The 23489-nt window shown below is 42.2% G+C and overlaps 1 long non-coding RNA gene across 1 annotated transcript in view; it reads left to right on the forward strand.

Annotated features, from left to right (window-relative positions):
* Nucleotides 1-22932, forward strand: part of LOC124614014 — a 35423-nt gene extending 12491 nt beyond the window's left edge. The window contains exons 2-3 of the long non-coding RNA XR_006979676.1: nt 17626-17877; nt 22579-22932. This is a non-coding gene — a long non-coding RNA (uncharacterized LOC124614014). The remainder of the gene's footprint in view (nt 1-17625; nt 17878-22578) is intronic.
* Nucleotides 22933-23489: the final 557 nt, after the last annotated feature.

A 23489-nucleotide genomic window follows, 5' to 3' on the forward strand; every position in this document is an offset into this window, starting at 1 on the left:
TGTCGAGTGGCACTCGACATTGGAGTAGAAAGGGTCATTAACCTGTGCGGTCGGTTTGAAAACCGGTGGTGCTACGAACACGATTGAATGTTGCTGTGTCCATAACCGATAGCATCAGCAATGTTTTCAACAACAAATTATTAACCTGTGCATTATCTGAACGCTATTTTTTTCGTCAAATACCTGCATTATTGAATAGCTTTGACTGTAAATTGTTGCTGTCACTACAAACATGACGATAAAAACACTTCGTATGTACACGCAAAATTCTTTTGCTGTAAGTAATACCATTATTAGAACTATATAAATACTGCCGCAGTTTGGAGATACAGATATGTAGCATAATATAAAAATCCTATCGAGGCTACCGCGCGGTAGGATTGGTATTTTGCTAAAAGCTATAAGAGTCTGTAAACTTTGCGTAATTTTCGTTTTACAGATAACAGATAAACCTTATAGCGAATAATGAGAATATGAAGACCGGCAAATTCAATAGTGAGTTAACGCTATCTTGGCTTGTATCACCGTCAGCAGAAAAATAGTAGTATAAAATTACGCGTTACAAGTTAACTTAATACTTCAACGTACTCTGCATCTCTATTTGAATCGCAGTGAGCTCAGAAATAAGGCAGAGGAAAAGAGGCAATAAAAAAAATTCCAGAATGAGATTTTCACTCTGCAGCGGAGTGTGCGCTGATACGAAACTTCCTGGCAGATTAAAACTGTGTGCCCGACCGAGACTCGAACTCGGGACCTTTGCCTTTCGCGGGCAAGTGCTCTACCATCTGAGCTACCGAAGCACGACTGAGGCCCGGTACTGACAGCCTTCTCTACTCTCGCGTTCTTCATCTTCGTGCTAGCGCTTATCGATACGCCGGAGCAGATACTATAGATGGGAGGATTTAAAAAAATGTCCAAATGTGTGTGAATTCCTAAGGGGCCAAACTGCTGAGGTCATCGGTCCCTAGACTTACACACTGCTTAAACTAACCTATGCTAAGAACAACACACACAATCATGCCCGAGTGACGACTCGAACCTCCGGCGGGAGGTTCAAATGGTTCAAATGGCTCTGAGCACTATGGGACTCAACTGCTGTGGTCATAAGTCCCCTAGAACTTAGAACTAATTAAACCTAACTAACCTAAGGACATCACACACATCCATGCCCGAGGCAGGATTCGAACCTGCGACCGTAGCAGCCCCGCGGTTCCGGACTGCGCGCCTAGAACCACTAGACCACCGCGGCCGGCTCCGGCGGGAGGGACCGCGCAATCCGAGACATGGCGCCTCAAACCGGGCGGCCACTCGGCGCGGCGGATGATTTTGTCATTCTGTTGTCAACTTGTCAACACCAATTATTAAAACACTGGAACGGTAATACACAGCAAAACCTTTGTTGCTTTCCGTTGCTGCCGATTGTGACACAGTCAGTGTTTATTTATCGCCTTTCTGACAATTAGTTTTGTTAATGAGAAAGAAATGGTTAATAAAATTGAAGATAGCAATCAGTACAGTGAAATAGCTTTTCTCTATTATTATCCCGTTAGTGTTACAGTTAGTTAATAACTTCTGGTCTTGAATCATCACAAAGTGATCAGTCTAACGGAAATTAACCTTCAACCGTTTTCTAAGGTTTTTGCATTTTCAACTGAGCTCTCTCGCGTACATTGACCGTAACTGTTCACAGAAATGTCACTAATTATTACGTAGATTCACATTTTCATTGAGCATGATTATTGCCGTAACGTTTACTGGTGAACGTATTATTTAATAAAACAACTGCACTTTTGCTAAATTTCAGTTCAAAATTAGTGACATATTCGTTAATTACTCAAGGTTTCTAGCCTCTCCCCGATGTTATTCAACGTGTGTATTGAGCAAGCAGTAAAGAAAACAAAAGAAAAATTCGGAGTAGGTATTAAAATCCATGCAGAAGATATAAAAACTTTGAGGTTCGCCGATGACATTGTAATTCTGTCAGAGACAGCAAAGGACTTGGAAGAGCAGTTTAACGGAATGGACAGTGTCTTGAAAGGAGGATATAAGATGAACATCAACAAAAGCAAAACGAGGATAATAGAATGTAGTCGAGTTAAGTCAAGTGATACTGAGGGAATTAGATTAGGAAATGAGACACTTAAAGTAGTACATGAGTTTTGCTATTTGGGGAGTAAAATAAGTGATGATGGTCGAAGTGGAGAGGAGGTAAAATGTAGACTGGCAAAGCGTTTCTGAAGAAGAGAAATTTGTTAACATCGAGTATAGATTTAAGTGTCAGGAAGCCGTTTCTGAAAGTATTTGTATGAAGTGTAGCCATGTATGGAAGTGAAACATGGACGATGAACAGTTTGGACAAGAAGAGAATAGAAGCTTTCGAAATGTGGTGCTACAGAAGAATGCTGAAGATAAGATGGGTAGATCACATAACTAATGAGGAGGTATTGAATAGAATTGGGGAGAAGTGGAATTTGTGGCACAACTTGACTAGAAAAGGGATCGGTTGGTAGGACATATTCTGAGGCATCAAGGGAGCACCAATTTAGTATTGGAGGCCAGCGAGGAGGGTAAAAATCGTAGAGGGACGCCAAGAGATGAAAACACTAAACAGATTTAGAAGGATGTAGATTGCAGTAGGTACTGGGAGATGAAGAAGCTTGCACAAGATAGAGTAGCATGGAGAGCTGCAAACCAGTCTCAGGGCTGAAGACCACAACAACAACTCAAAATCAGATAAAAAACTGCGTGAAATATATGGTTCATATGGTTGTTATTGGAACGTTTTTCGTTCGCATAGTAACTTTCACTTGTACGCCTATTCACACTCTGCAGGTAAAAAATTCTATAGGTGGCTAAAATAACTCAATTTATGGTACTGGAGCAATGAGGATCCTCACCATAGTATTAATAATTATCAGAAACGGCTCTCCGGTGATAATAAAAGCAAGACAATAACATAAACAATTAATACGTCGTGAGATTTGTCAGAGTAGGTCGGGAGTATGAGAGGAGACAGGGGGTTGCTCCTAGAATGGAAAGCCATGGTAGGTAGTGTTACGAAAATAGTTTTGGAAAGTGCAGATGAGCAACAGTAGCTGAACGAGCTAGAGCGGGTAGCAACGAGTGATCCCGTACACCAAGACTGCATTTTTGTTGTAATAGTAGCAGGATAGCCAGTAACTGATAGTGAGCAATTTCAGTTTGAAAGTGGTGTACATGAAAATGAATGCAAAGATGATGAATTTCATTTACGTATTGAGCTGAATGTAACATCGAAAGAAAGTTTCGGCCTAGTTGAAGCAGCAACGGGGTTGGCGTGCTCTACCAGTGTTGCTGTGCCCATAACAGCAGTGTCTGTCGGTGACAAAGCAAACTGTCAGAGTCAATGAAGTCGAAGTAATAGATGACATGGAATGGCTTAGGCAACTCGATGAAATGTGTTACAGTTTAAGACAGTGGAAGACAGAGAGGAACAATGAGGAGAATATGAAGTGTATTAATAAATATGAAATGTAGGAAAAGAAAGGGGGGAGCAATCTGAAAGTGATACAGAGAAATGTAGAGGTAGTTATTGAATACAGAGAGGAGGATAATTCACATGAGGTGATGACAAATCAGAATTTCATTAACTGCGTTCGCGAATGTAACGAAGTCAACGGAATTGTACAGACAGATGTAAATTGCAATATGGGGCAAGAAATGCAACTTCCGATAGTCGAATTAAGTGAACAAATCAATCGGACGATTACAATCTGTATGAAGTGAAAGTATTATGTTTGGACGTATGATGAGCATAATGAAATTGTTGCTTTGTTAAATAGATAAGGAATGAAACATTTACTGCTTAAAACCGAAGAAAGAAGTAGGTAGAAGTTGAAAAAATCTCCAGATAAACTATCTGAACCGGGTGGCATTTTATGGATCTATTTATAAGTTGAACAAGACTTGTAATTGGAGGACAGTAATAGTGAATAAGAAGGATGTGTACAAATCGTGATTCCTATAGAAATGTATCAAACAGAAAATCAAGTTTTAGTATACAATGACAATCAAATTAGTATTCTATCTCAGACATTTTAGGAACACGTTAAACATAGATATAGTTGAGGTTATGGGTGTGAGGTTGGTAGTAAAGCTATTAAGTAAGTTGGCAGTAAAGCTGTTAAGGCTCAAGTCGTCATGCGGTTTTCAGTCAAGTGGTTTCACGTGAATACCAATAATTGACAATTGAATACCGAAATAATTAGGATATGGATAAGTTGAAATAATCTGTTTTGAAGGCACATTCAGCATGAGTTGAACAGTGTTATAGATCTAAAAGACAAGAGTTTGGAAAGATCCCCACATAAAGATACACCTTCGCATATTGCCAGCGCAAGCTCATGGCATGGGGCAAGCACGCACACAGAATTACGAAATTCAGCCCCATTTATAATGGAGCTTTCAGAATTGAGACCATTCCTCATTCTTTGTTTTCTTTCTGGTATACCAATAGGTAGAAAATTAGGTGAGCATAACATTACCAGTTTGAAACGTTATCGGGGTAGGAAAGATCAACTTTCATGCCGTGTAATAATATGTATGAATCTCCAAAGAAATTAACAAATGTTCATGACTATAGAGACATCAGTTCATTATATGATGTTTTCGACCAAGATGCTCCATAAAAAGGATTTTGTAGAGGAAATTACTTATAAATTGCGGAAAATATTGCCACTAAAAAAGGTCACAAACTATGGACAAAATAAGCGAGGAAGGGGACTATGAGAAATTTGTGCCTCCAGACATCCACAATCGCAATTGGGTCCCAAACTATACATTTAAGTGGTGAATGGAGCTAACAAGTGACAACGTTGACTGTGAGAAATATATCCTTCTAGACATCCATAGCTGCAAGTATTTTGTACTCAGTTGAAGTATAGTCAAGTTTTTCATCTTCTAATAATTTCCGGGTATGCAGCCGGATCCCGTCGACATTCTGCCACGATATTTCGGCCCAGAGACGTCCGGCCATCATCAGGTGAGTACACAACTACTGAAGAGCCCAGGTGCAGTCGCGGTATTCATGTTTGTCTGTAACACACTTGATTGAAAATTGTATGACAACTTGAGTCCCGATAGATTTACAACCGACACCAGTAAAACCTGTTAACCTTACTTCCTAAAAGGCACACAACTGTGTCTGATTCTGTTTTAATGTGCCCATAAAACGATTGAGATAGTACGCTGATTAGACTACCACTGTCTGCCAAAACTTGAGTTTCATTCCTTACATTAGCACCACTAAAAAGATCACAAACTACATATGTAAGTGATGAATAGATCCAATCAGTGAGAAACATGACTATGAGAAGTATTTACTTCCCGAACATGGCTGACATTCATCTTCTAATGCTGAAATAATGGGAGAAGTGTGTTCGTTTGTACCAAGTAAACATTTTTGAAACGTATTTTACATAAATGTGTAAGCTATTTATAAGACAATACATGAGCAGATGACTGACTATCGCTTTATGGAAGACAGAGTTATTTCCTCTGTGCGCTCTAGTACATTACCTTCGCTGTGAAAAACACTGATTAATTTTCATTCATGAACAAATTAATTAATGAAAAATTTATTGTGCTAGTTAAAAATGATGATTAATGTTATGTAGACACATTGAATTAAGAGACGTTAACCTCACAGTGTGACAATAACACTCAGAATTTCTAAAGTAATGAAGTTATTCCTTATGTATACAGGGTGGTCCATTGATAGTGACCGGGCCAAATTCTCACGAAATAAGCATCAAACGAAAAAACTACAAAGAACGAAACTCGTCTAGCTTGAAGGGAGAAACCGGATGGCGCTATGGTTGGCCCGCTAGATGGCGCTGTCATAGGTCAAACGGATATCAACTGCGTTTTTTTAAAATAGGATCCCCCATTTTTATTACAAATTCGTGTATTACGTAAAAAAATATGAATGTTTTAGTTGGACAACTTTTTTCGCTTTGTGATAGATGGCGCTGTAATAGTCACAAACATGTGGCTCACAATTATAGACGAACAATTGGTAAGAGGTAGGTTCTTTAAATTAAAATACAGAACGTAGGTACGTTTGAACATTTTATTTCGGTTGTTTCAATGTGATACATGTACCTTTGTGAATTTATGATTTCTGAGAAAGCATGCTGTTACGACGTGATTACCTGTAGATACCACATTAATGTAATAAATGCTCAAAATGATGTCCGTCAACCTCAATGCATTTGGCAGTACGTGTAACGACATTCCTCTCAATAGCGAGTAGTTCGCCTTCCGTAATGTTCGCAAATGAATTGACAATGCGGTGACGCATGTTGTCAGGCGTTGTCGGTGGATCACGATGGCAAATATCCTTCAGCTTTCCGCACAGAAAGAAATCCGGGGACGTCAGATCCGGTGAACGTGCGGGCCATGGTATGTTGCTTCGACGACCAATCCACTTGTCATGAAATATGCTATTCAATACCACTTCAGCCGCACGCGAGCTATGTGCCGGACATCCGTCATGTTGGAAGTACATCGCCATTCTGTCATGCAGTGAAACATCTTGTAGTAACATCGGTAGAACATTACGTAGGAAATCAGCATACACAGCACCATTTACATTGCCATCGATAAAATAGGGGCCAATTATCCTTCCTCCCATAATGCCGCACCGTAAGTTAACCCGCCAAGGTCGCTGATGTTCCACTTGTCGCAGCCATCGTGGATTTTCCGTTGCCCACTTGCGCATATTATGCCGGTTTACGTTACCGCTGTTGGTGAATGACGCTTCGTCGCTAAATAGAGCGAGTGCAAAATATCTGTCATCATCTCGTTATTTCTCTTGTGCCCAGTGGCAGAACTGTACACGTCGTTCAGAGTCGTCGCCATGCAATTCCTGGTGCTTAGAAATATGGTACGGGTGCAATCGATGTTGATGTAGCATTCTCAACACCGACGTTTTTGAGATTCCCGATTCTCGGGCAGTTTGTCTGCTACTGATGTGCGGATTAGCCGCGACAGCAGCTAAAACGTCTACTTCGACATCATAATTTGTTGCAGGTCGTGGCTGACGTTTCACATGTGGCTGAACACTTCCTGTTTCCTTAAATAACGTAACTATCCGGCGAACACTTGGTTGATGTCGTCCAGGATACCGAGCAGCATACATAGCACACGCCCGTTGGGCATTTTGGTCACAATAGCCATACATCAACTTTTTCCGCAATTTGTAAACGTTCCATTTTAACACGGGTAATGTATCACGAAGCAAATACCGTCCGCACTGGCGGAATTTTACGTGATACCACGTACTTACACGTTTGTGACCATTACAGTACGATCTATTACAAAGCGAAAAAAGTGGTCCAACTAAAACATTCATATTTCTTTTCGTACCACACGAATAGGTAACAAAAAAAAAGGGGGTTCCTATTTAAAAAAAACTCTGTTGATATCCGTTTGACCTATGGCAGTGCCATCTACGGGGCCAACCACAGCACCATCTGGTTTCCCTCTTCAAGCTAGACAAGTTTCGCTCTTTGTAGTTTTTTCGTTTGACGCTTATTTCGTGAGATATTTGGCCCGGTCACGATCAATGGATCACGCTGTATATTAATGTATGTTTACTTATGAAACAGAATGTTACACACTGTGTGTTCTGTGATATGCTAACAAACGTTATTCCAATCTTTTATGATACGTTTACTTACCATATTATGTGTACACTTTTATTTTTTGTAATACTCTCTGTAGTGATGTCTGTATAGATACTTGACTTATTATAAGTACTGGAAGCTGTGTTGCATTTTTGGAAGTTTCCTTGACTCTGTTCTTACAAGTACAGATCAATGAAACATGGAGCACATACAACACTACAACACAATGCTTCACGTTCTTCACATTCTTGTTTCCCCATTTTTGAGAGTAATTTCTGTCTGTCAACACCAATTATTCGAAATACTGTAAGGACGCAAATTTATTTCAAATTCTTTAAAAATAATGTTACAAAGGAAGGTAATAAACACTTGGGCAGTCATATTTTCCTCAAGTTTACTATCAATCTCTTTCCTAAAGTAACCTTGGCGTGATACTAACATCACTTAGTTTTCAAGAGTGTGCAAGCCGTAGCTGCAAGTTGACAGCGAGATTGACCGGAAGGGAGTAGTGGCGAAACTATGCACTCATTAGTTGCAAGTGACCGGAAGCGAGTAATGGCGAAAGCACGCAGTCATTAATTGCAAGTGACAGTGGTCGACGCTGGACGAGAGTAGTGGAGGAAATGCATGCACAACCTAGCGTGTGAACTTCATGGTGATAAAGTGTTGGGCGAGCCATTGTGAAGATCATCAGCAGAAGTATGTTCCATCGTGCAATTAGTATTTAAGGAGACTTCAAGAGGAAGAAGAGTACTCTCAGGCCAAACATAATTAGTTCTGCTAGTAAACGGAAGGAAGAACCTGTTGCCTAGCTACTTACGTCAGCAAATCATTACACTGTACATTTCAGGTCAAAGTAAGCCTATGCCATTTCAGAAATGACTAACGAAAATGCTCTGAGCTCATCTATTTGAGACCCCATCTGCATATGTGTGGTATATCCAGTTGGCGTTCCCTACGCGCTGCTTGAGCAAATGTGCTTCCACTGCATATCTGTGGGATGCGCCGCGTACCGTCTACAGTGAAAGCTTGCATTATCGATATCACATCGATTGCCTTTTTGTGGTAAAATCGCAGAACGACGCCAGCAAGGAGTTTTTATATAACAAGGATACACTCATAATTTAAATGGAAAGTTCCATCTCGATTAATGAGGGAACCAGACAGTCGTATTTCCACTGTTTTGTTGACGATGTACCTCAAATGTTTAATATGTGGGCCACAATTTTTGTTTCACTGTATTTCGTCAAATCACCAGGGAAATGCATTGTTCGGCGATAGCGGGATTATTGACTTGGAGGAGGCGAATATGCCGCTCGTGATCTACAGTGCGATCCTGCACTGTCCACGTCCTTTGGCTTACGTAGGATTTGATAAATACTCAGGGAATCCTGCGAACACTTGACTTTCGCAGCTCGTTTAACAGATGCCAATAGCACCGAGCTTTTAGGAGGACGAAAGATTTAATTAACTTTACTTGTCCCTGATATTCTGCCTATTTTTACTCGAAGATTTCCTATATATGGTAGATAAGCGGTCGTTTTGAAGGCCTCATCCTCTTGCTTATATTGTCATTTGCACGTCTGTAGAGCTATTTGCTGAGACGCATATTTATTGATCAAGAGCACAGTTTACAGATGGTCCATTCAGTTTTCACATTACTGTCACCCGAGATGGTATGCACTCGGTTCATTAAACTCTTTAGAACGCCCATCGTTTGTGCCAGGTGTGCCATCCGGTTGCCATTGCGCATGAACTGCTTGAGAGAATGTGCTTCTTCTGCATGTCTGTGTGCTGATACGGGTCTATATAAGCGGACTTCCGAAACATCGCATGCAAAAGTGTGCCAACGCTCTTGTCGCACTAAGACGTCTAAAAACGGCAAGCAAACAAATTTCTCCACCGTTACAGTATATTTTATGTTTTCGTGTATGGAGTTCAGATATTGAAGGAACTCCTGGAGTCTGTCCAACCCATGAGGTCAAACGACGAACGAAAGAAAAATGTGGCGCCAATGTCAATTTTTCGGTGTTCAATCATCAATGAATCACTGCAAATACGACAGCCTGAGTCCCTTATTAATCGAGACAGCGTTTTCCAGTGATGTTCTGCAAGCAATCCTCTCAGAGGAAAACTTCTTGCTCCGTGTAGCCGTCGTCACTCTAGTATATTACCATACGAAACATTCGATATGACATCTATAAAGCGAGCTTTCACCACGGTGGACGCGTAGTGCAGCAACAGATTCACAGCCGTTCGGAATTAGCCGAGCGGTCTTGGCGCTGCAGTCGTGGACTGTGCGGCTGGTCCCGGCGGACGTTCGAGTCCTCCCTCGGGCATGGGTGTGTGTGTGTGTGTGTTTGTCCTTAGGATAATTTAGGTTAAGTAGTGTGTAAGCTTGGGGACTGATGGCCTTAGCAGTTAAGTCCCATAAGATTTCACACACATTTGAACATTTTTGAATAGACGCACATTCGCTCGAGCAGCGCATCTACTCGTACCACGCCAATAACGTACATCTTCCAGAATGAGATTTTCACTCTGCAGCGGAGTGTGCGCTGATAACAAACTTCCTGGCAGATTAAAACTGTGTGCCGGACCGACACTCCAACTCGGGACCTTTGCCTTTCGCGGGCAAGTGCTCTACCAACTGAGCTTCCCAAGCACGACTCACGCCCCGTCCTCACAGCTTTACTTCTGCCAGTGTCTCGTCTCCTACGTTCCAAACTTTACAGAAGCTCTCGTGCGAACCTTTCAGAAATAGCACTCCTGAAAGAAAGGATAATGTGGAGACGTGGCTTAGCCACAGCCTGGGGGGTGTTTCCAGAAGGTAGGAGACGAGGTACTGGCAGAAGTAAAGCTGTCAGGAAGGGGCGTGAGTTGTGCTTGGGTAGCTCAGTTGGTAGAGCACTTGCCCGCGAAAGGCAAAGGTACCCAGTTCGAGTCTCGGTCTGGTACACAGCTTTAATCTGCCAGGAAGTTTCAACATAACATCTTGCATCTGCGGGCGGCGTCTTAAGTATTTGAACTCAGTGCATTTTCGTCAGTATTTACGTGAAGGTAGTCAGAAGTCGCCGAAATATCGTGGCTTGCAGACATCCGGCAGTTCTCCCGAAATTTTATGGAACAATCCGTAAGCCGTGAAAGCTTTAAATTACACGTATACGACGGCGTAATGTAACTTCATGTATTTGTTTATGTGTTGTGTCATTCTTGGCTGTCGTGTATTCGGCGTTGATTGTTTCTCCTGCTGCTGCTTGTGATATATTCAGTGTTCATTTATAGCCTTTGCCGATAATGAGTTATGTTTTCTTCTAAAGAAATTATTAATAAATATTGAAGATAGTAGGCATTATAGTAAAGCACCTTTCTTCTGTCATTATCGCGTAACGTGTCACCACTAGTTAATGACTTTTGATTTTGAATCATCACAAAGTGATCAGCATGATGCAAATCGAAATTCAAAGATTTTCTAACGTTTCTGCATTTTTAGCCGTGCTCTCTGGCGTACTTTGACCTTAACTGTTCACATAATTTTCATTAGTTATTACGTAAATTCACATTTTCATTTAACATAGTCAATTTAAAAAATGGTTTAAATGGCTCTGAGAACTATGGGACTTAACTTCTGAGGTAATCAGACCCCTAGAACGTAGAACTACTTAAACCTAACTAACACACGTCCATGCCCGAGGCAGGATTCGAACCTGTGACCGTAGACTGAAGTGCCTAGAACCGGTCGGCCACCCCGGCCGGCAATCATTTCATAGCTTGTGCTTAAATACTAGCTATTGGCCGTATTATTTCGTAAAAGAACTTCAGAGTTGCTAATTTTAAGTTCAAAATTAGTAACATTTTCGTCAACTACTCAAAATCAACTAACACATTTACGTGAAATTTATGGTTTTTTTTTTATCGTTACTAGTGCAGGACGTTTCGTTCACTTAATAACTTTTAGTTGTACACTTATCCAGACTGTGCAAAATTCTTTGGAATCATCACATTCCTGAAAACTACAGGACAGTAGGTAATTTGTGTTATTTAAATATTGGAGACAGTGGACACGATACAACTCTAGTACGATCCACGTGCAAGAAGCTACGGATTATGGTACCGGTTGTAGGGTTTGCCAAAAATAGGCAACCTTCTTGTGTGTGGATGACTAAAAATAGGCATCGTTATTCCGTGATGTTACCGAGAGAAGCAGTCTCACTGTGTGCGTACTAGCCAGGTCACGGACTTGAGAAATAGATATAGCACGTGGTCAAAATAACTTTTGGAGGTTCACAGCCAGGCATCAGGGAAAGAATGAGCATGAAAGATAAGGTTGACCGTATTTGGTCGTCCCTCTGGTTGATACCAAGGAGTTTGTTGGCTCTATGACGGAAAGCAAAATAATATGTTTGGTATCTTTTTTTAGTTAACTTGATAACAGCAAGTCCAAAGCAATATCCAATTCAAGTCCTTGAGGTAGGCGAAGTCGAATATCCGTATTAACAACAGATGCTGAGCGACAACTCTTAATCTAGAGCGACCGAACTGAACTAACAGACAGACTAGACTAGAGATCGGTGGGTGTCCTTTAAGTCAGGTCCATGGTGGTGCTGGTAGCATAGGTTAACGAGGGTGCGTCACAGAGCCGGCCACAACTTGATAGTACATTCACGTGAGTTACTGGTAACTTCTAGTCGTGGATTGGCATAGCATGGTACCTACAAGCTGCGAAGGGAACCTTGAGGCGTAGAAAGAAGAAGGCTGTTCTGTCAGGCCAAGGAGGTGCCTTAACTGCGCAGTTTCGACCACGTGCTAGGCGAGTTGGCGGTGTGGGACGGGCGCTCATCATTTCAGGGAGATGGCGACATCAGTAACTCGACAGGCCAGAGAGATCTGCCACATGTAAGAGAGCTGATAACACAGTCAGAAGCGTGTGACTGTTGGGCTCAGGCGGTGGCATGGGAAGTGTGGCTGGGAAGCGATAACAGCTGTGAAGGTCAACGTAGAAGGGAAACACTGACTGCAGAGACGCTCAAACAAGGCGAGGAAACGTGTTGGAACAGAATGACGTGAGACAAGCAGGTAGATTCCAGCAACAGCACAACCATTTGAAGGAAACAAAACGATGGTAGCTCTGATAGTGCATTGGAATTAGTGGCCCCAGGACAGCATGAGCTGTTCAACAAAGCATGAATAGTAAGATCTTCCAGGAGGACACTCCTAGTCGAGGATCTGAGAACCACTTGATGTGATGTACAAGTAGGGGCCATTTTATGGAAAATTATCATTGCAAGAGGACTTTGGATTATTATTCATCCAAATTGCTTGAAAACAGAATAGATCGCAGGAAGACCATTCCACAGGGGGTTGGACTATTGATGTATTACAGCATTTTTTTAGAGAAGCTGTTAGGGGCTTTGTGAAGGAAGCTGACTCAGCCGAAAATATTCGTCTGATTTTGAAATTGAACGTGTTCATACAGGGCCTTATTGTAATTCAAATGTGGTGAGAGGAGAGACTAATTCTCTCTGAAGACGTTGATACAGCCTCCACAGAGGAGATGTGTATTGCATAAACAAAAGAAACAACAGTGGCGAGGACTGGGAGATATGAGGACTTAAAAGGTTACAGCTATGGAAAACCAGGGGACACGGCGAAAGTTCGTTGCGCACGTAAATGCAGGTACGAATTTTTGAAACAGCAACCGAAAGAAAGCTTAAAGAGAAAGAACAAGGGTTCGGGTAGACGAACGAAATGTGAATGGGATTTTAAAGTGCACTGTGGGGAAACAGAATGGCTAAAACCATTTAAGCTTTCGCAGTTAAATTTACAGCGCGCTATGCACAGAGTCCAGTGATGTAACGGAATCAGAGAGGAGACCCTGCAAGACATTGTAACGAATGTGGGTGGTTAGTGAAAAGAAAATGTAAGAAACTGAAAAACTGAAAGGTGGCATAAAGAGGCAGACGCATTGCACCTTGTCGGGCAAGATATTTAAATATACAAATGAGAACGGAACGGAAAACGGAAGGCAACGACGTTTTTGTTAGACAGAGGTGATCAAATAAGTGTGATTTAAAAGCGAAGCTTATGGAATGCGGAGATATGTAATCGAGAAGTTGGTGATAAGATTCGAGGGTTCGCCAGTGGAAGGTGCTATAGATCGTGAGTTGCAGGTCGCAAGAGCAAGGGCTCTGGTAGTGACATACATAGTTCATGGAATTGTGACGTAGGTAAATTTTCCGTTTGAGGGCCTGTTAGGAAAAGATTTCCTAATTAGACACAAAACAGTAGTAGATTATGGCACAAAGGTGTACTGATTCATGGGAATCAGGTTTAGTTGTGTGCAGCGTGGTAGAAGCAGACGTTAGTGGTAATGTGTTAGGAGACGTTAGTGTGAAGGCGCTAAGAGCTGCCAAACATCAATATGTTTGTTCGCTTCTCCATGGAGCCGTGAAATGAAGAACATGGTAGGAGCCGGTTCGGTAGCGGTAGGAGCAGCGAGAAACAGATGTGTTAGTGTGATTGTGGTAGGTGCGCTTTTACTGCTACAGTCGGAACCACAAGACCCAGAAAAGTTGGACTGAACAGGACAGGAGCCAGTCTCTTGCGGTAGGAAATGGCAGTATGCTAATTCGATTTTGGCTGGATCCACAAAATCTCAGACATGTCAGTGCAAAAGAAAATGTGCAGGATATGAGATAATAACAAAGCAAAGACTGATAATAGGTCCCAGAGGGGAATTAAGTTTTGAATGCTTGTAGATTTACGGAAAATATCGGAAGTCATCGTTACTGTGTTGTTCTTTGATATTGTCAATGAGGAGATAAATGCAATCTGTTGATTCAAAAGGTGTGTGGATAAAAATCCTACGCCATGAACGCATATTTTCTTTACCGGTAGCGGTTTCAGCTCATTACCGAGTCATTTTCAGATCTAAAGTGAAAATCTTAGTTGCTTATGTAAATTGACAACGTTTTCATGATCAACTAAGATTCTGCTAGGATGTCTTCACTCTCTCCATGGCGACGGCACCTTACTGTTACTGCTGTGTAGTTGCTGTTCCATTCAGCATCTCGTACAAGCAAATCATTTGCGTCTTCACCTGTGGCTATTCGTACTTTACGTACTTGGGCTACGCACAGCTCTGTTTACAAAGAATAGCTCGATGTAGCCGTAGAGTCATCCACACACATCTGATTTCATGCCCTGCAGCTAATTCGCAGCTGTGATCCTGAAGTCAAATAATGACAAAGTATGAGGTAGTCATGCTGTATCCGTTTTCTGTGTAAATGTCGAGAATACGAAAACAATGCAGAAGATTTCGCAATCAATGAATAAAATACATACAGGTACATAGATTTCAGGGATGATAACTATATGTAGTGAAATGCTACCTTCTGAGATAGCGCTTGTTCAATTCACATGAAGCGATTAAAAGTTATTAATTCGGAGATTTACGTGTAAATGTTTCTTCACTGTGAAATATGAACTTCTGTACTTTTAAACATATTGAAATATTGTTGTGTCATTGGATGGGTCTCATTTATCTGACATCACTGACGTATTCAGATTTGTAAGGATATTTGATCCTAAATTATCATACGCTCTCAAAGCCATCTTTCAGCTTGTCTCAAAGTCCACTATAGCTGGGAGCACTGCTCCCTGCCCTAGGACGGCACAGCCTTGCAGATGAATACACCTTGCCTTGTACCAAATCTCAGTGGCCAACTAGCTCGCCTATATACGTATAACGTTACACCATAAAGCCTCCTGATGGGGTACCCTGCTGCCACCTCATAGACTCTGGTTCCTTGCCACTGGGGTCCGACACCTCCAGAAGCAGAGCCACAGCATTCGTCACTCTGGGGAACACCGCCGTCTCCCACTACTCTGGACATGGCACTACTCACTCCAATCACCCAAATCCGGGACACTGTCACAACTGAAACGCGTATGTACTCGGTAGCAGCGATGGCGAGGGATGATAGACTCTTTGACCAGAGAGTTATTTATCGTGGATAGTCTGCGCTTGACCGTGCGAGAGTTCAGTTGCATGTAGGGAGTCGGCAGTTGCTGTTGCGAGAGAGCTCAGTTGTTGTACGTAGCGAGTCGCGAGATCATGTAGTTCGTTCGTGCTAGTAGCGCGCGAGGGACAGTCGCTGTTGTGTGTGAGGAGTCGGCGGGCGTCGACATGGGGCTCTGGTCAAGATTCAGGACGAGGTATATTTTTTAAATAAGGTAATGAAGCAGCATTGCGCTCATCTGATAATGTAATGTATCTTAACTGTAATTAATTTGTTCAAGAATCGCCACAATAATAATTTTGTTTTCAAAGCAATTTTTTAAGAAAACAATCATTTGAATTGAAAGATAGTTTCCCATGCATTTCCTTAAAGAAAAGTTTCACTTAAATTCAACGAATATTTGCGATGCATTTCCTCCAAGCTATGGCGAAAAATAAGAGCAGATGCAGTTTTACTAAGGTAAGAATTTGAGTTTTATTAGTGAACAGGGCCTAAGATCGACATTTCGGTCTATTTGCGTTTTCATTGTCACTGAGATTTCATTTTTATTGAATTGACTTTTATTTCTGTGGGGAGCTTACACATGACTCAGATTGCTAGTTCTCATTTAATTGTCATTGTCAATAAATTATTTTATTTGCTGGGAGGTTACACTAGGTTCTATTCTCGTTAACATTTAAATATTGTCTTCCAAATTTCTCTGGGGAGGTTACACAACATACTGACAATACAACAGCCGGAAGCAGAATGTGCTGATAACAAGGCCATTTCCCACCGGATCACCCCTCTGAGGAACACTTACAGTGGCATGTGCACCTAGAGTGACTGAGTGCAAGGTTTAACGACTGTCACTTGCTGTCTACCTTCTACAGACGTGCTGCCATATGCTTTTTTGTGATGAACAAAAAAGAACTTTCAAAACGTATTGCTATGCCTCCGTCCTTCTACAGCAGAGAATGCCTTTCACGCCATCCTTCCTGACTTACTTTACATCTGGTCTCAGAAGAACATTTGTTACAAGTCGATGTGATTGATAAGTGGAGGGCACTAATGGTAGTGATCCAACAGCAGTGAAATGGCTCAGATGGAGACAGTGTAATCGTTGAATCTTTCACTTTGGCCCACTCCCGTCAGTCCAGTCCCCATTATGTTGTGGTAACTCGGAAGTGCCCGACACAAGTAGTTTTATTTATTTATTTACTAAACCTGATCTCGTTAGGGCCATCAGGCCCTCTCTGATATCACACCATGATTTCACACATACATTACTGCTCCAGCGTAAGGCCAACCGCCAGCATGCCAGTAGAGCAGAGATGGCTGCGAAGAAGACGTCGACCAATAGCACGCTGATCGATCCCTCTCAAGGATGTCAAAGTGACAGAAGCGGCCACTAGGCGAAGAGAACATAAGCGCCGCTCCTGACTGGTCTTAACCCAGTTCTATGAGTTCTACAGACGTGTCAAGACCAGTGACTTGGGTAGAAGCATCCATCGTGTTGCTTCACTTGTATTGGAATCTTTATACTGTAATACACATTCAAACGGTAAGGTGGAACGTTTTGCCAGAATATTCAAGCAGCAGATGGGTAAAATTCGCAAAGCACACATCAGGGATCAAGCATTGCAACTGGTTCTCGCCTCTTATCGTTCGGATACACAATACTGCCCATCGCCAGCGGAACTGCCTCACGGCCGCCGCCATCGGACACTGTTCCAACTGCTCCACCCATCTCAGCATCCGGTTCCGAAAGAAAGTCGAAAGGATCGCTTCGTGCCGTGTGATATTGTCTTTTTCAGGGTTTTTGGCGGCAGTGGACGATGGGCGCGAGACGAGGTCATTCGTCGACTTGGGGCATGCGTGCACCTCATTTCAGGCTCAGAGGAACTGCAGCGCCGGCTTCATAATCAAATTCGCCACTTCTGTATCTGTTCCTCCAGTTTCACGGATCCCGAGGACAGCGCGGTGACAGCAGCCGCCAGAGAGTGTCATCACGATACCGCGGGACGCCCCCATGGAGACGTAGCCTTCGTCTCCTCTTCCTCCTCTCGTCCTACCAATGGAGCTGGACCTGCCCGCGCCGCAGCAACCGACGCCTTCTACATCTTGCTGTCGGCCTCATGAGGTGGACACGTACCCTTCTGGTCGTTTTCCGGGGAGCGTTTCCTCCAGAGCGAAGACCGGATGGCGGGGTATGACAGGAAGCTTGCTGTTCGCTTGTGATGGGATTCGTTCTGTTTGTTTAAAGTTGTTGCGGTGTGTATGTATTGTAAAATGTATGAAAATGTAGCAGCAAGAATAACAGTATTATTTAAGGAATAATTTCTGATGATTATTATTTATGTGCTGCTGAGCCAGATTATTTTGAATTATTTTGCCATGCCATATCACTGCAATTAAATATTGAAATGCTGTTACATTAATTCAGCAAGTCATATTAAAATGCATGCACCAAATAATTTACATATCACACCACAGCCTCTTCCCATAACAACACTGGTGTCGTAAATATTTTTTTTAAAGTCACGGATAAATTACTCTGAGAAAAATTAATCTTACGCACCAGCCGCAAAATTTATTTCGTTTAGGTAAAGTCTGAGATTGTCCCACTGAATGTTATTTTCACTTTCAGAACAGAAAAATAATAAATTCATGTGGGAGCTTGTCCTCGCAGTTCAAATATTGTAATATCAAACGAAAGAATTAATGTCTGATTATTTTTGCAGTTTGAAATTGCGGCTCCATACGCTCAAGTAATGGCAGCATCCACTATATTGGAACATTGATTATATTGCATGTCGTCCTTTGCTTGCGCCACATCTATGTATTTCTCAAACCTAAGAATTGTGATTGACCCATTTGGTAAACTCTTTAATACCATTTGCTTGAATGATTCTAGCAGTCCGTGAAGTAGGTTTTCTAGCTGCTCCATCTTTGACAACTCGGCAGGATCCAACATTTGGCCACGAGATATACGAAAGACCCCGCGCCTAGCGGCCACAGTTTTTCGTGTGCTTTTCTGTTTGCTGGCGCTTTAATTCTACATCGTCTTTTCTTTGCAAGGATGTGTTTACTTGCTTCAACAGTATCTCTTATAGTGTTCTTGCTGATCAGTCTATCCATGTGGGCGACCCAGAACTTTTCTTTGCTTATGTGCTGCTTTTTATTGGTTGCCTGTCTGTTAATTGTGCTTGTCTCTTCAAACATGGGCACCCCATCTTTCTCACCCCCTGCTCAGGCACGTCAGTTGCAAGTGATAGATGTAATGCAGCTAACACAGATGTATCAGTTCTAGAGACAACAAATTGCAACTCTGCTAAATGCGGTACAGCAGCTACTCACGGCTCAAGCTTCCAATACAATGCAGCAGGAACCTACAGTAGCTCCGCACCTTTTCGGCAGTTTAATGAACAACAAGAGGAATGGCTCGAGTGGTTACAACAGTTTGAAGGCCACGTAATTGTTCACAACGTACGAGGTACAGTGAAACTCTCATCGTTTTTTGTCCACGGTAGGGAGTGCTATGTTCCTCCTCATTTAGAAATTATCCCCTAACGCCACACCAAGTGAATTTTCGTATGATCAGGTTTTAGATTCGGTAACTAACTATTATGAGCAACAAGTGGATGTGGTAGCAGCTAGGTGCTAATTCTCTTGTTGCAGAAAAAAGGTCAGAACAAACTTATCGTGAGGGGAGCTTCCTGGCAGATTAAAACTGTGTGCCAGACCGAGACTCGAACTCGGGATCTTTGCCTTTCGCGGGCAAGTGCTCTATCGTGAGGGGGTCATAGATTTTCAACGTTTGATGAGGGAATTCAAATTCAAATGTGCTTGTGATGCTTTATATTCAGATGTTACGTTGCGTGATGCAATTGTGTACATTGTAACTAATGTGAAACTTAGAAACAGAATTTGAAGCAGTCCGATCCAACATTTCAGCACATGGTGCAAATAGTAGATCAGTACGATTCAGGTGCTGTGTCATCTGATAAATTTGAGCAGCCACTACTATGTCCATCCTTTTTGCAGGAGGTCCCTGCGACGACGGCCGTTTACTATCGTGACAAAAAAATAAAAAACACCTACAGCCGTCCTTATGGTTTTATTTTATTTTGTCGCTACCAGTTTGAACGCATGAAAAACAGCCTGGAGATGACGCAATGTAGCGTTGAAACTGGTAGCGACAAAATAAAATAAAATCATAAGGACGACTGTAGGTGTTTTTATTTTTTGTCACTAATATGTCGGGTTAGTCGTCTGTTGCTTGTGACTGGCCCATTAGGCAGTGGCAGCTTGCAATACCCACTCCACATAAACAGTTCTCTATGCCGCGCAAACAGTTTTCTACACAGACGAACAGAATTAAGTCACGCTGTCGGTGCTGTTCACGACACAAACGCCGAGACCGCCTGTCCAGACTAGCACAGTGTTACGGTTATGGCAAGAGAGGTCACGTACAACGCGTATGTTTGCAACGGAACAAATATAAGAATTCTGCCCACTTACTAAAATCTGGTCACGGGGCCCATGTAATCAGTGCAGTGTATCCAAAGCCTGCTGCAAACATGAGCGAAACTAGCAAGTGAACAGTTTCTTCAGTTGTACGCCAGTCCAACAAGCTTTTTGTTCAATTGCATGTTAGTGGAAAACGTGTGAAAATTCAGCTGGACACGGGTGCCTCTGTTACAATGCTGAATCGTAGCACATATGAACTGTTAGGCTCCACACGCGTGTCTAAAACTAGCACGCACCTGACGGCTTATAATGGACAAGACATTCCCGTTCTCGGAAAATGTATTTTGCCTGCTATGTATCGCTCACATACGCAAACTGTAGCTTTCACTGTGCTACAGTCACGCGATTGTGGGAACATATTTGGCATTGATTCTTTAATTTATTTGGCTTTCAAATTCAGGACAATGTGTTGTTAGTGACGGCATTCAATGCTAACGACATGGCAAAAGAATTCCACGATCTCTTTTCTGAAGCTTTAGGCAAGGCAAACAATTTTGTCGCACATATTACTATGAAAGACAATGCTCAGCCGAAATTTTGCCCGGCCAGAACTGTTCCCATTGCATTACAGGACAAAGTTGCTGCTGAACTTAAAGAATCGCAAGGTCGCGGAGCTATTGCAGCGATACAAGGTAGTCAATGGGCAAGTCCACTCGTTTTGCTCCCCAAACCTTCAAGTAGCATTTGCCTCTGTGTTAACTTTAAGTGGACAGTCAACCCACAATCTGTGACTGATACTTATCCATTGCCACGCCCAGAGGACCTCATGGACAGATTAGGTGTTAGTCGCTGCTTTGCTAAAGTTCATTTGCGCGACGCATATCTTCAAATACCGCTTGATGAACAACCTCAAAAAGTGTATGTTATGAACATTGGTTTAGGCTTGTTTAAATATTTGCGTTTGCCTTTTTGCAGTGTTTCCGCACCCGCCATTTTTCACCAGTATTTAAAACAGTTGACTGCTCAAGTATCAAACTGTTCAAACTATCTGGACGATATTGCCGTAGCAGGTCGTATATCTGAAGAACACATTGAAAATTTGCATGCTTTGTTTCGTGTGTTATCTGACGCAAGACTAAAGTGTAGACTGGACAAGTATGAATTTTTTAAACCTGAGTTGCAGTATCTTGGTCATGTCATAAACATCAAGGTATATATCCTCTTCAGTCACATTTGTTAGCCATACGAGACCTGCCAGTTCCTCGCAATAACACGGAATTTCAGTCAGTCTCAGGAAAAGTGAACTGTTATATTCGGTTCCTACCGAATGCTGCACAAATCTCAGCTGCTTTACATCGCTTTCGTCGCAAGAATGTTCTCTTTGTTTCGACAGAAGCTTTTCAAAAACTTAAAGATGTATTGCTCAATGATCGGTGCTTGGTTCACTTTGATCCTGATAAACCATTTGTATTGCAAGTTGACGCTTCCTCTTACGGAATCAGTGCAGTGCTTTCGCACAGATTTGGTAATACTGACAGACCTATTGCTTTCGCATCAGAAGTGTTGTCCAAAGCTCAGAGTAACTATTCACAAATAGAGAAAGAGGCACTGACTATTGTCTATGGTGCCACCAAATTGCACCAGTAGAAAATTCTACTTAGTAACGGATCACAAGCAATTGCAGTTCTTGTTTCATCCGACGAATCCGGTTCCGGTACGAACTGACCAAAAATTGCAAAGATGGGCTTTGTTGTTGTCTCAATACCAGTACGAGATTGTGTATCGTCCGACAGCTCAACATGGTAATGCTGACGCACTTTCACGTCTTGGCCCTGATACATAATGTGACGCTTCTGTTGTATCTTGTTGTCACATTGATACTCACGATTCTGAATTGCTTCAGTCCTTTCCTCTGAACTACACGAAAATTGCACAGGCCATGGAAGCTGATTCAGATCTGAACATTTTGCTACAATACATTCGCACATGTTGACCTCGCTCATTGCATAGCATAAAGAACACCGTAGTGCGCCGATACTTTTCACGTCGGCATAGCGTCGCTATACAGCAAGGTATGATTCTTGTTCAAAATGACAGTGGACAGTCACGTGTGTTGATCCCCAAAGATTTTCAAAAAGAATTGTTGCAATTACTTCACCAAGAACACTGGAGGATTGTTAATACGCAACAGTTAGCGCATCGACACTGTACTTGGCGGGGTGTGGACACCCAAATAGAACAGATGACGTCATAGTGTCACACATGTGCGAAAAATCAGTCCGCTCCCCCACAAACATTCTCTCCTTGGCCTAAGTCGCAATCACCATGACAACTTGTCCACATAGACTTTGCTGGACCTTTTTGGAACACTCGCCGGCATCACAATCATATTCGCCACTGTCATGTGCACGGTGATCCCTCTGTATCTGTTCCCCCAGATTCACGGATCCCGAGGACAGCGTGGTGACAGCCGCCGCCAGAGGGTGTCATCACGATACCGCGGGACGACCGCATGGAGACGGAGCCTTGGCCTCCTCCGTGTCCTCTCGTCCTACCGATGGAGCTGGACCCGCCCACGTCGCAGCAACCGACGCCTTCTACATCTTACTTTGGGCGTCATGAGGTGGACACATACCATTCTGTTCGTTTTCCGGGGAACGTTTCCTCCAGAGCGAAGGCCGAATGGCGGGGTATGACCGGAAACCTGATGTTCCCTTGTGATGGGTTTCGTTCTGTTTGTGTAAAGTTGTTGTGACGCTGTGTCCGCGTTATTGTAAAATGTATGAAAATGTAGCAGCAAGAATAACAGAATTATTTAAAAGAAAGGAATAATTTCTGATGATTATTATTTCTGTGTCGCTGAGCCCGACTATAATGAATTATATTCTCATACCTTATCACTACAACTAAATATTGAAATCCTGTTTCATTAATTCAGGAAGTGACATTAAAATGTATGCAGCAAATAATTTATGCATCTCACCACAGTCTCTTCCCATAACAACACTGAAGTCGTAAATAATTTTTTTTAAAGTCATTGATAAATTACTCTGAGAAAAATTAATCTTACACACCAGGCACAAAAATTATTTCATTTACGTAAAGTCTCAGATTGTCCTACAGCATGTTATTTTCACTGTTAGAATAGAAAAATAATAAATTGCTGTTTGTTCTTGTCCTCGGAGCTCAAATATTGTAATATCGATCGAAAGAATTAATGTTTGATTATTTCTGCAGTTTGAAATTACCGCTCCATACGCTCACCTAATGACAGCATACACTGTATTGGGACATTGATTATATTGCATGTCACCCTTTGCTTGCGACACATCTATCTATTTCTCAAAGT

Source organism: Schistocerca americana, chromosome 4 (assembly GCF_021461395.2).
Source record: "Schistocerca americana isolate TAMUIC-IGC-003095 chromosome 4, iqSchAmer2.1, whole genome shotgun sequence".
Classification (NCBI taxonomy): domain Eukaryota; kingdom Metazoa; phylum Arthropoda; class Insecta; order Orthoptera; family Acrididae; genus Schistocerca; species Schistocerca americana.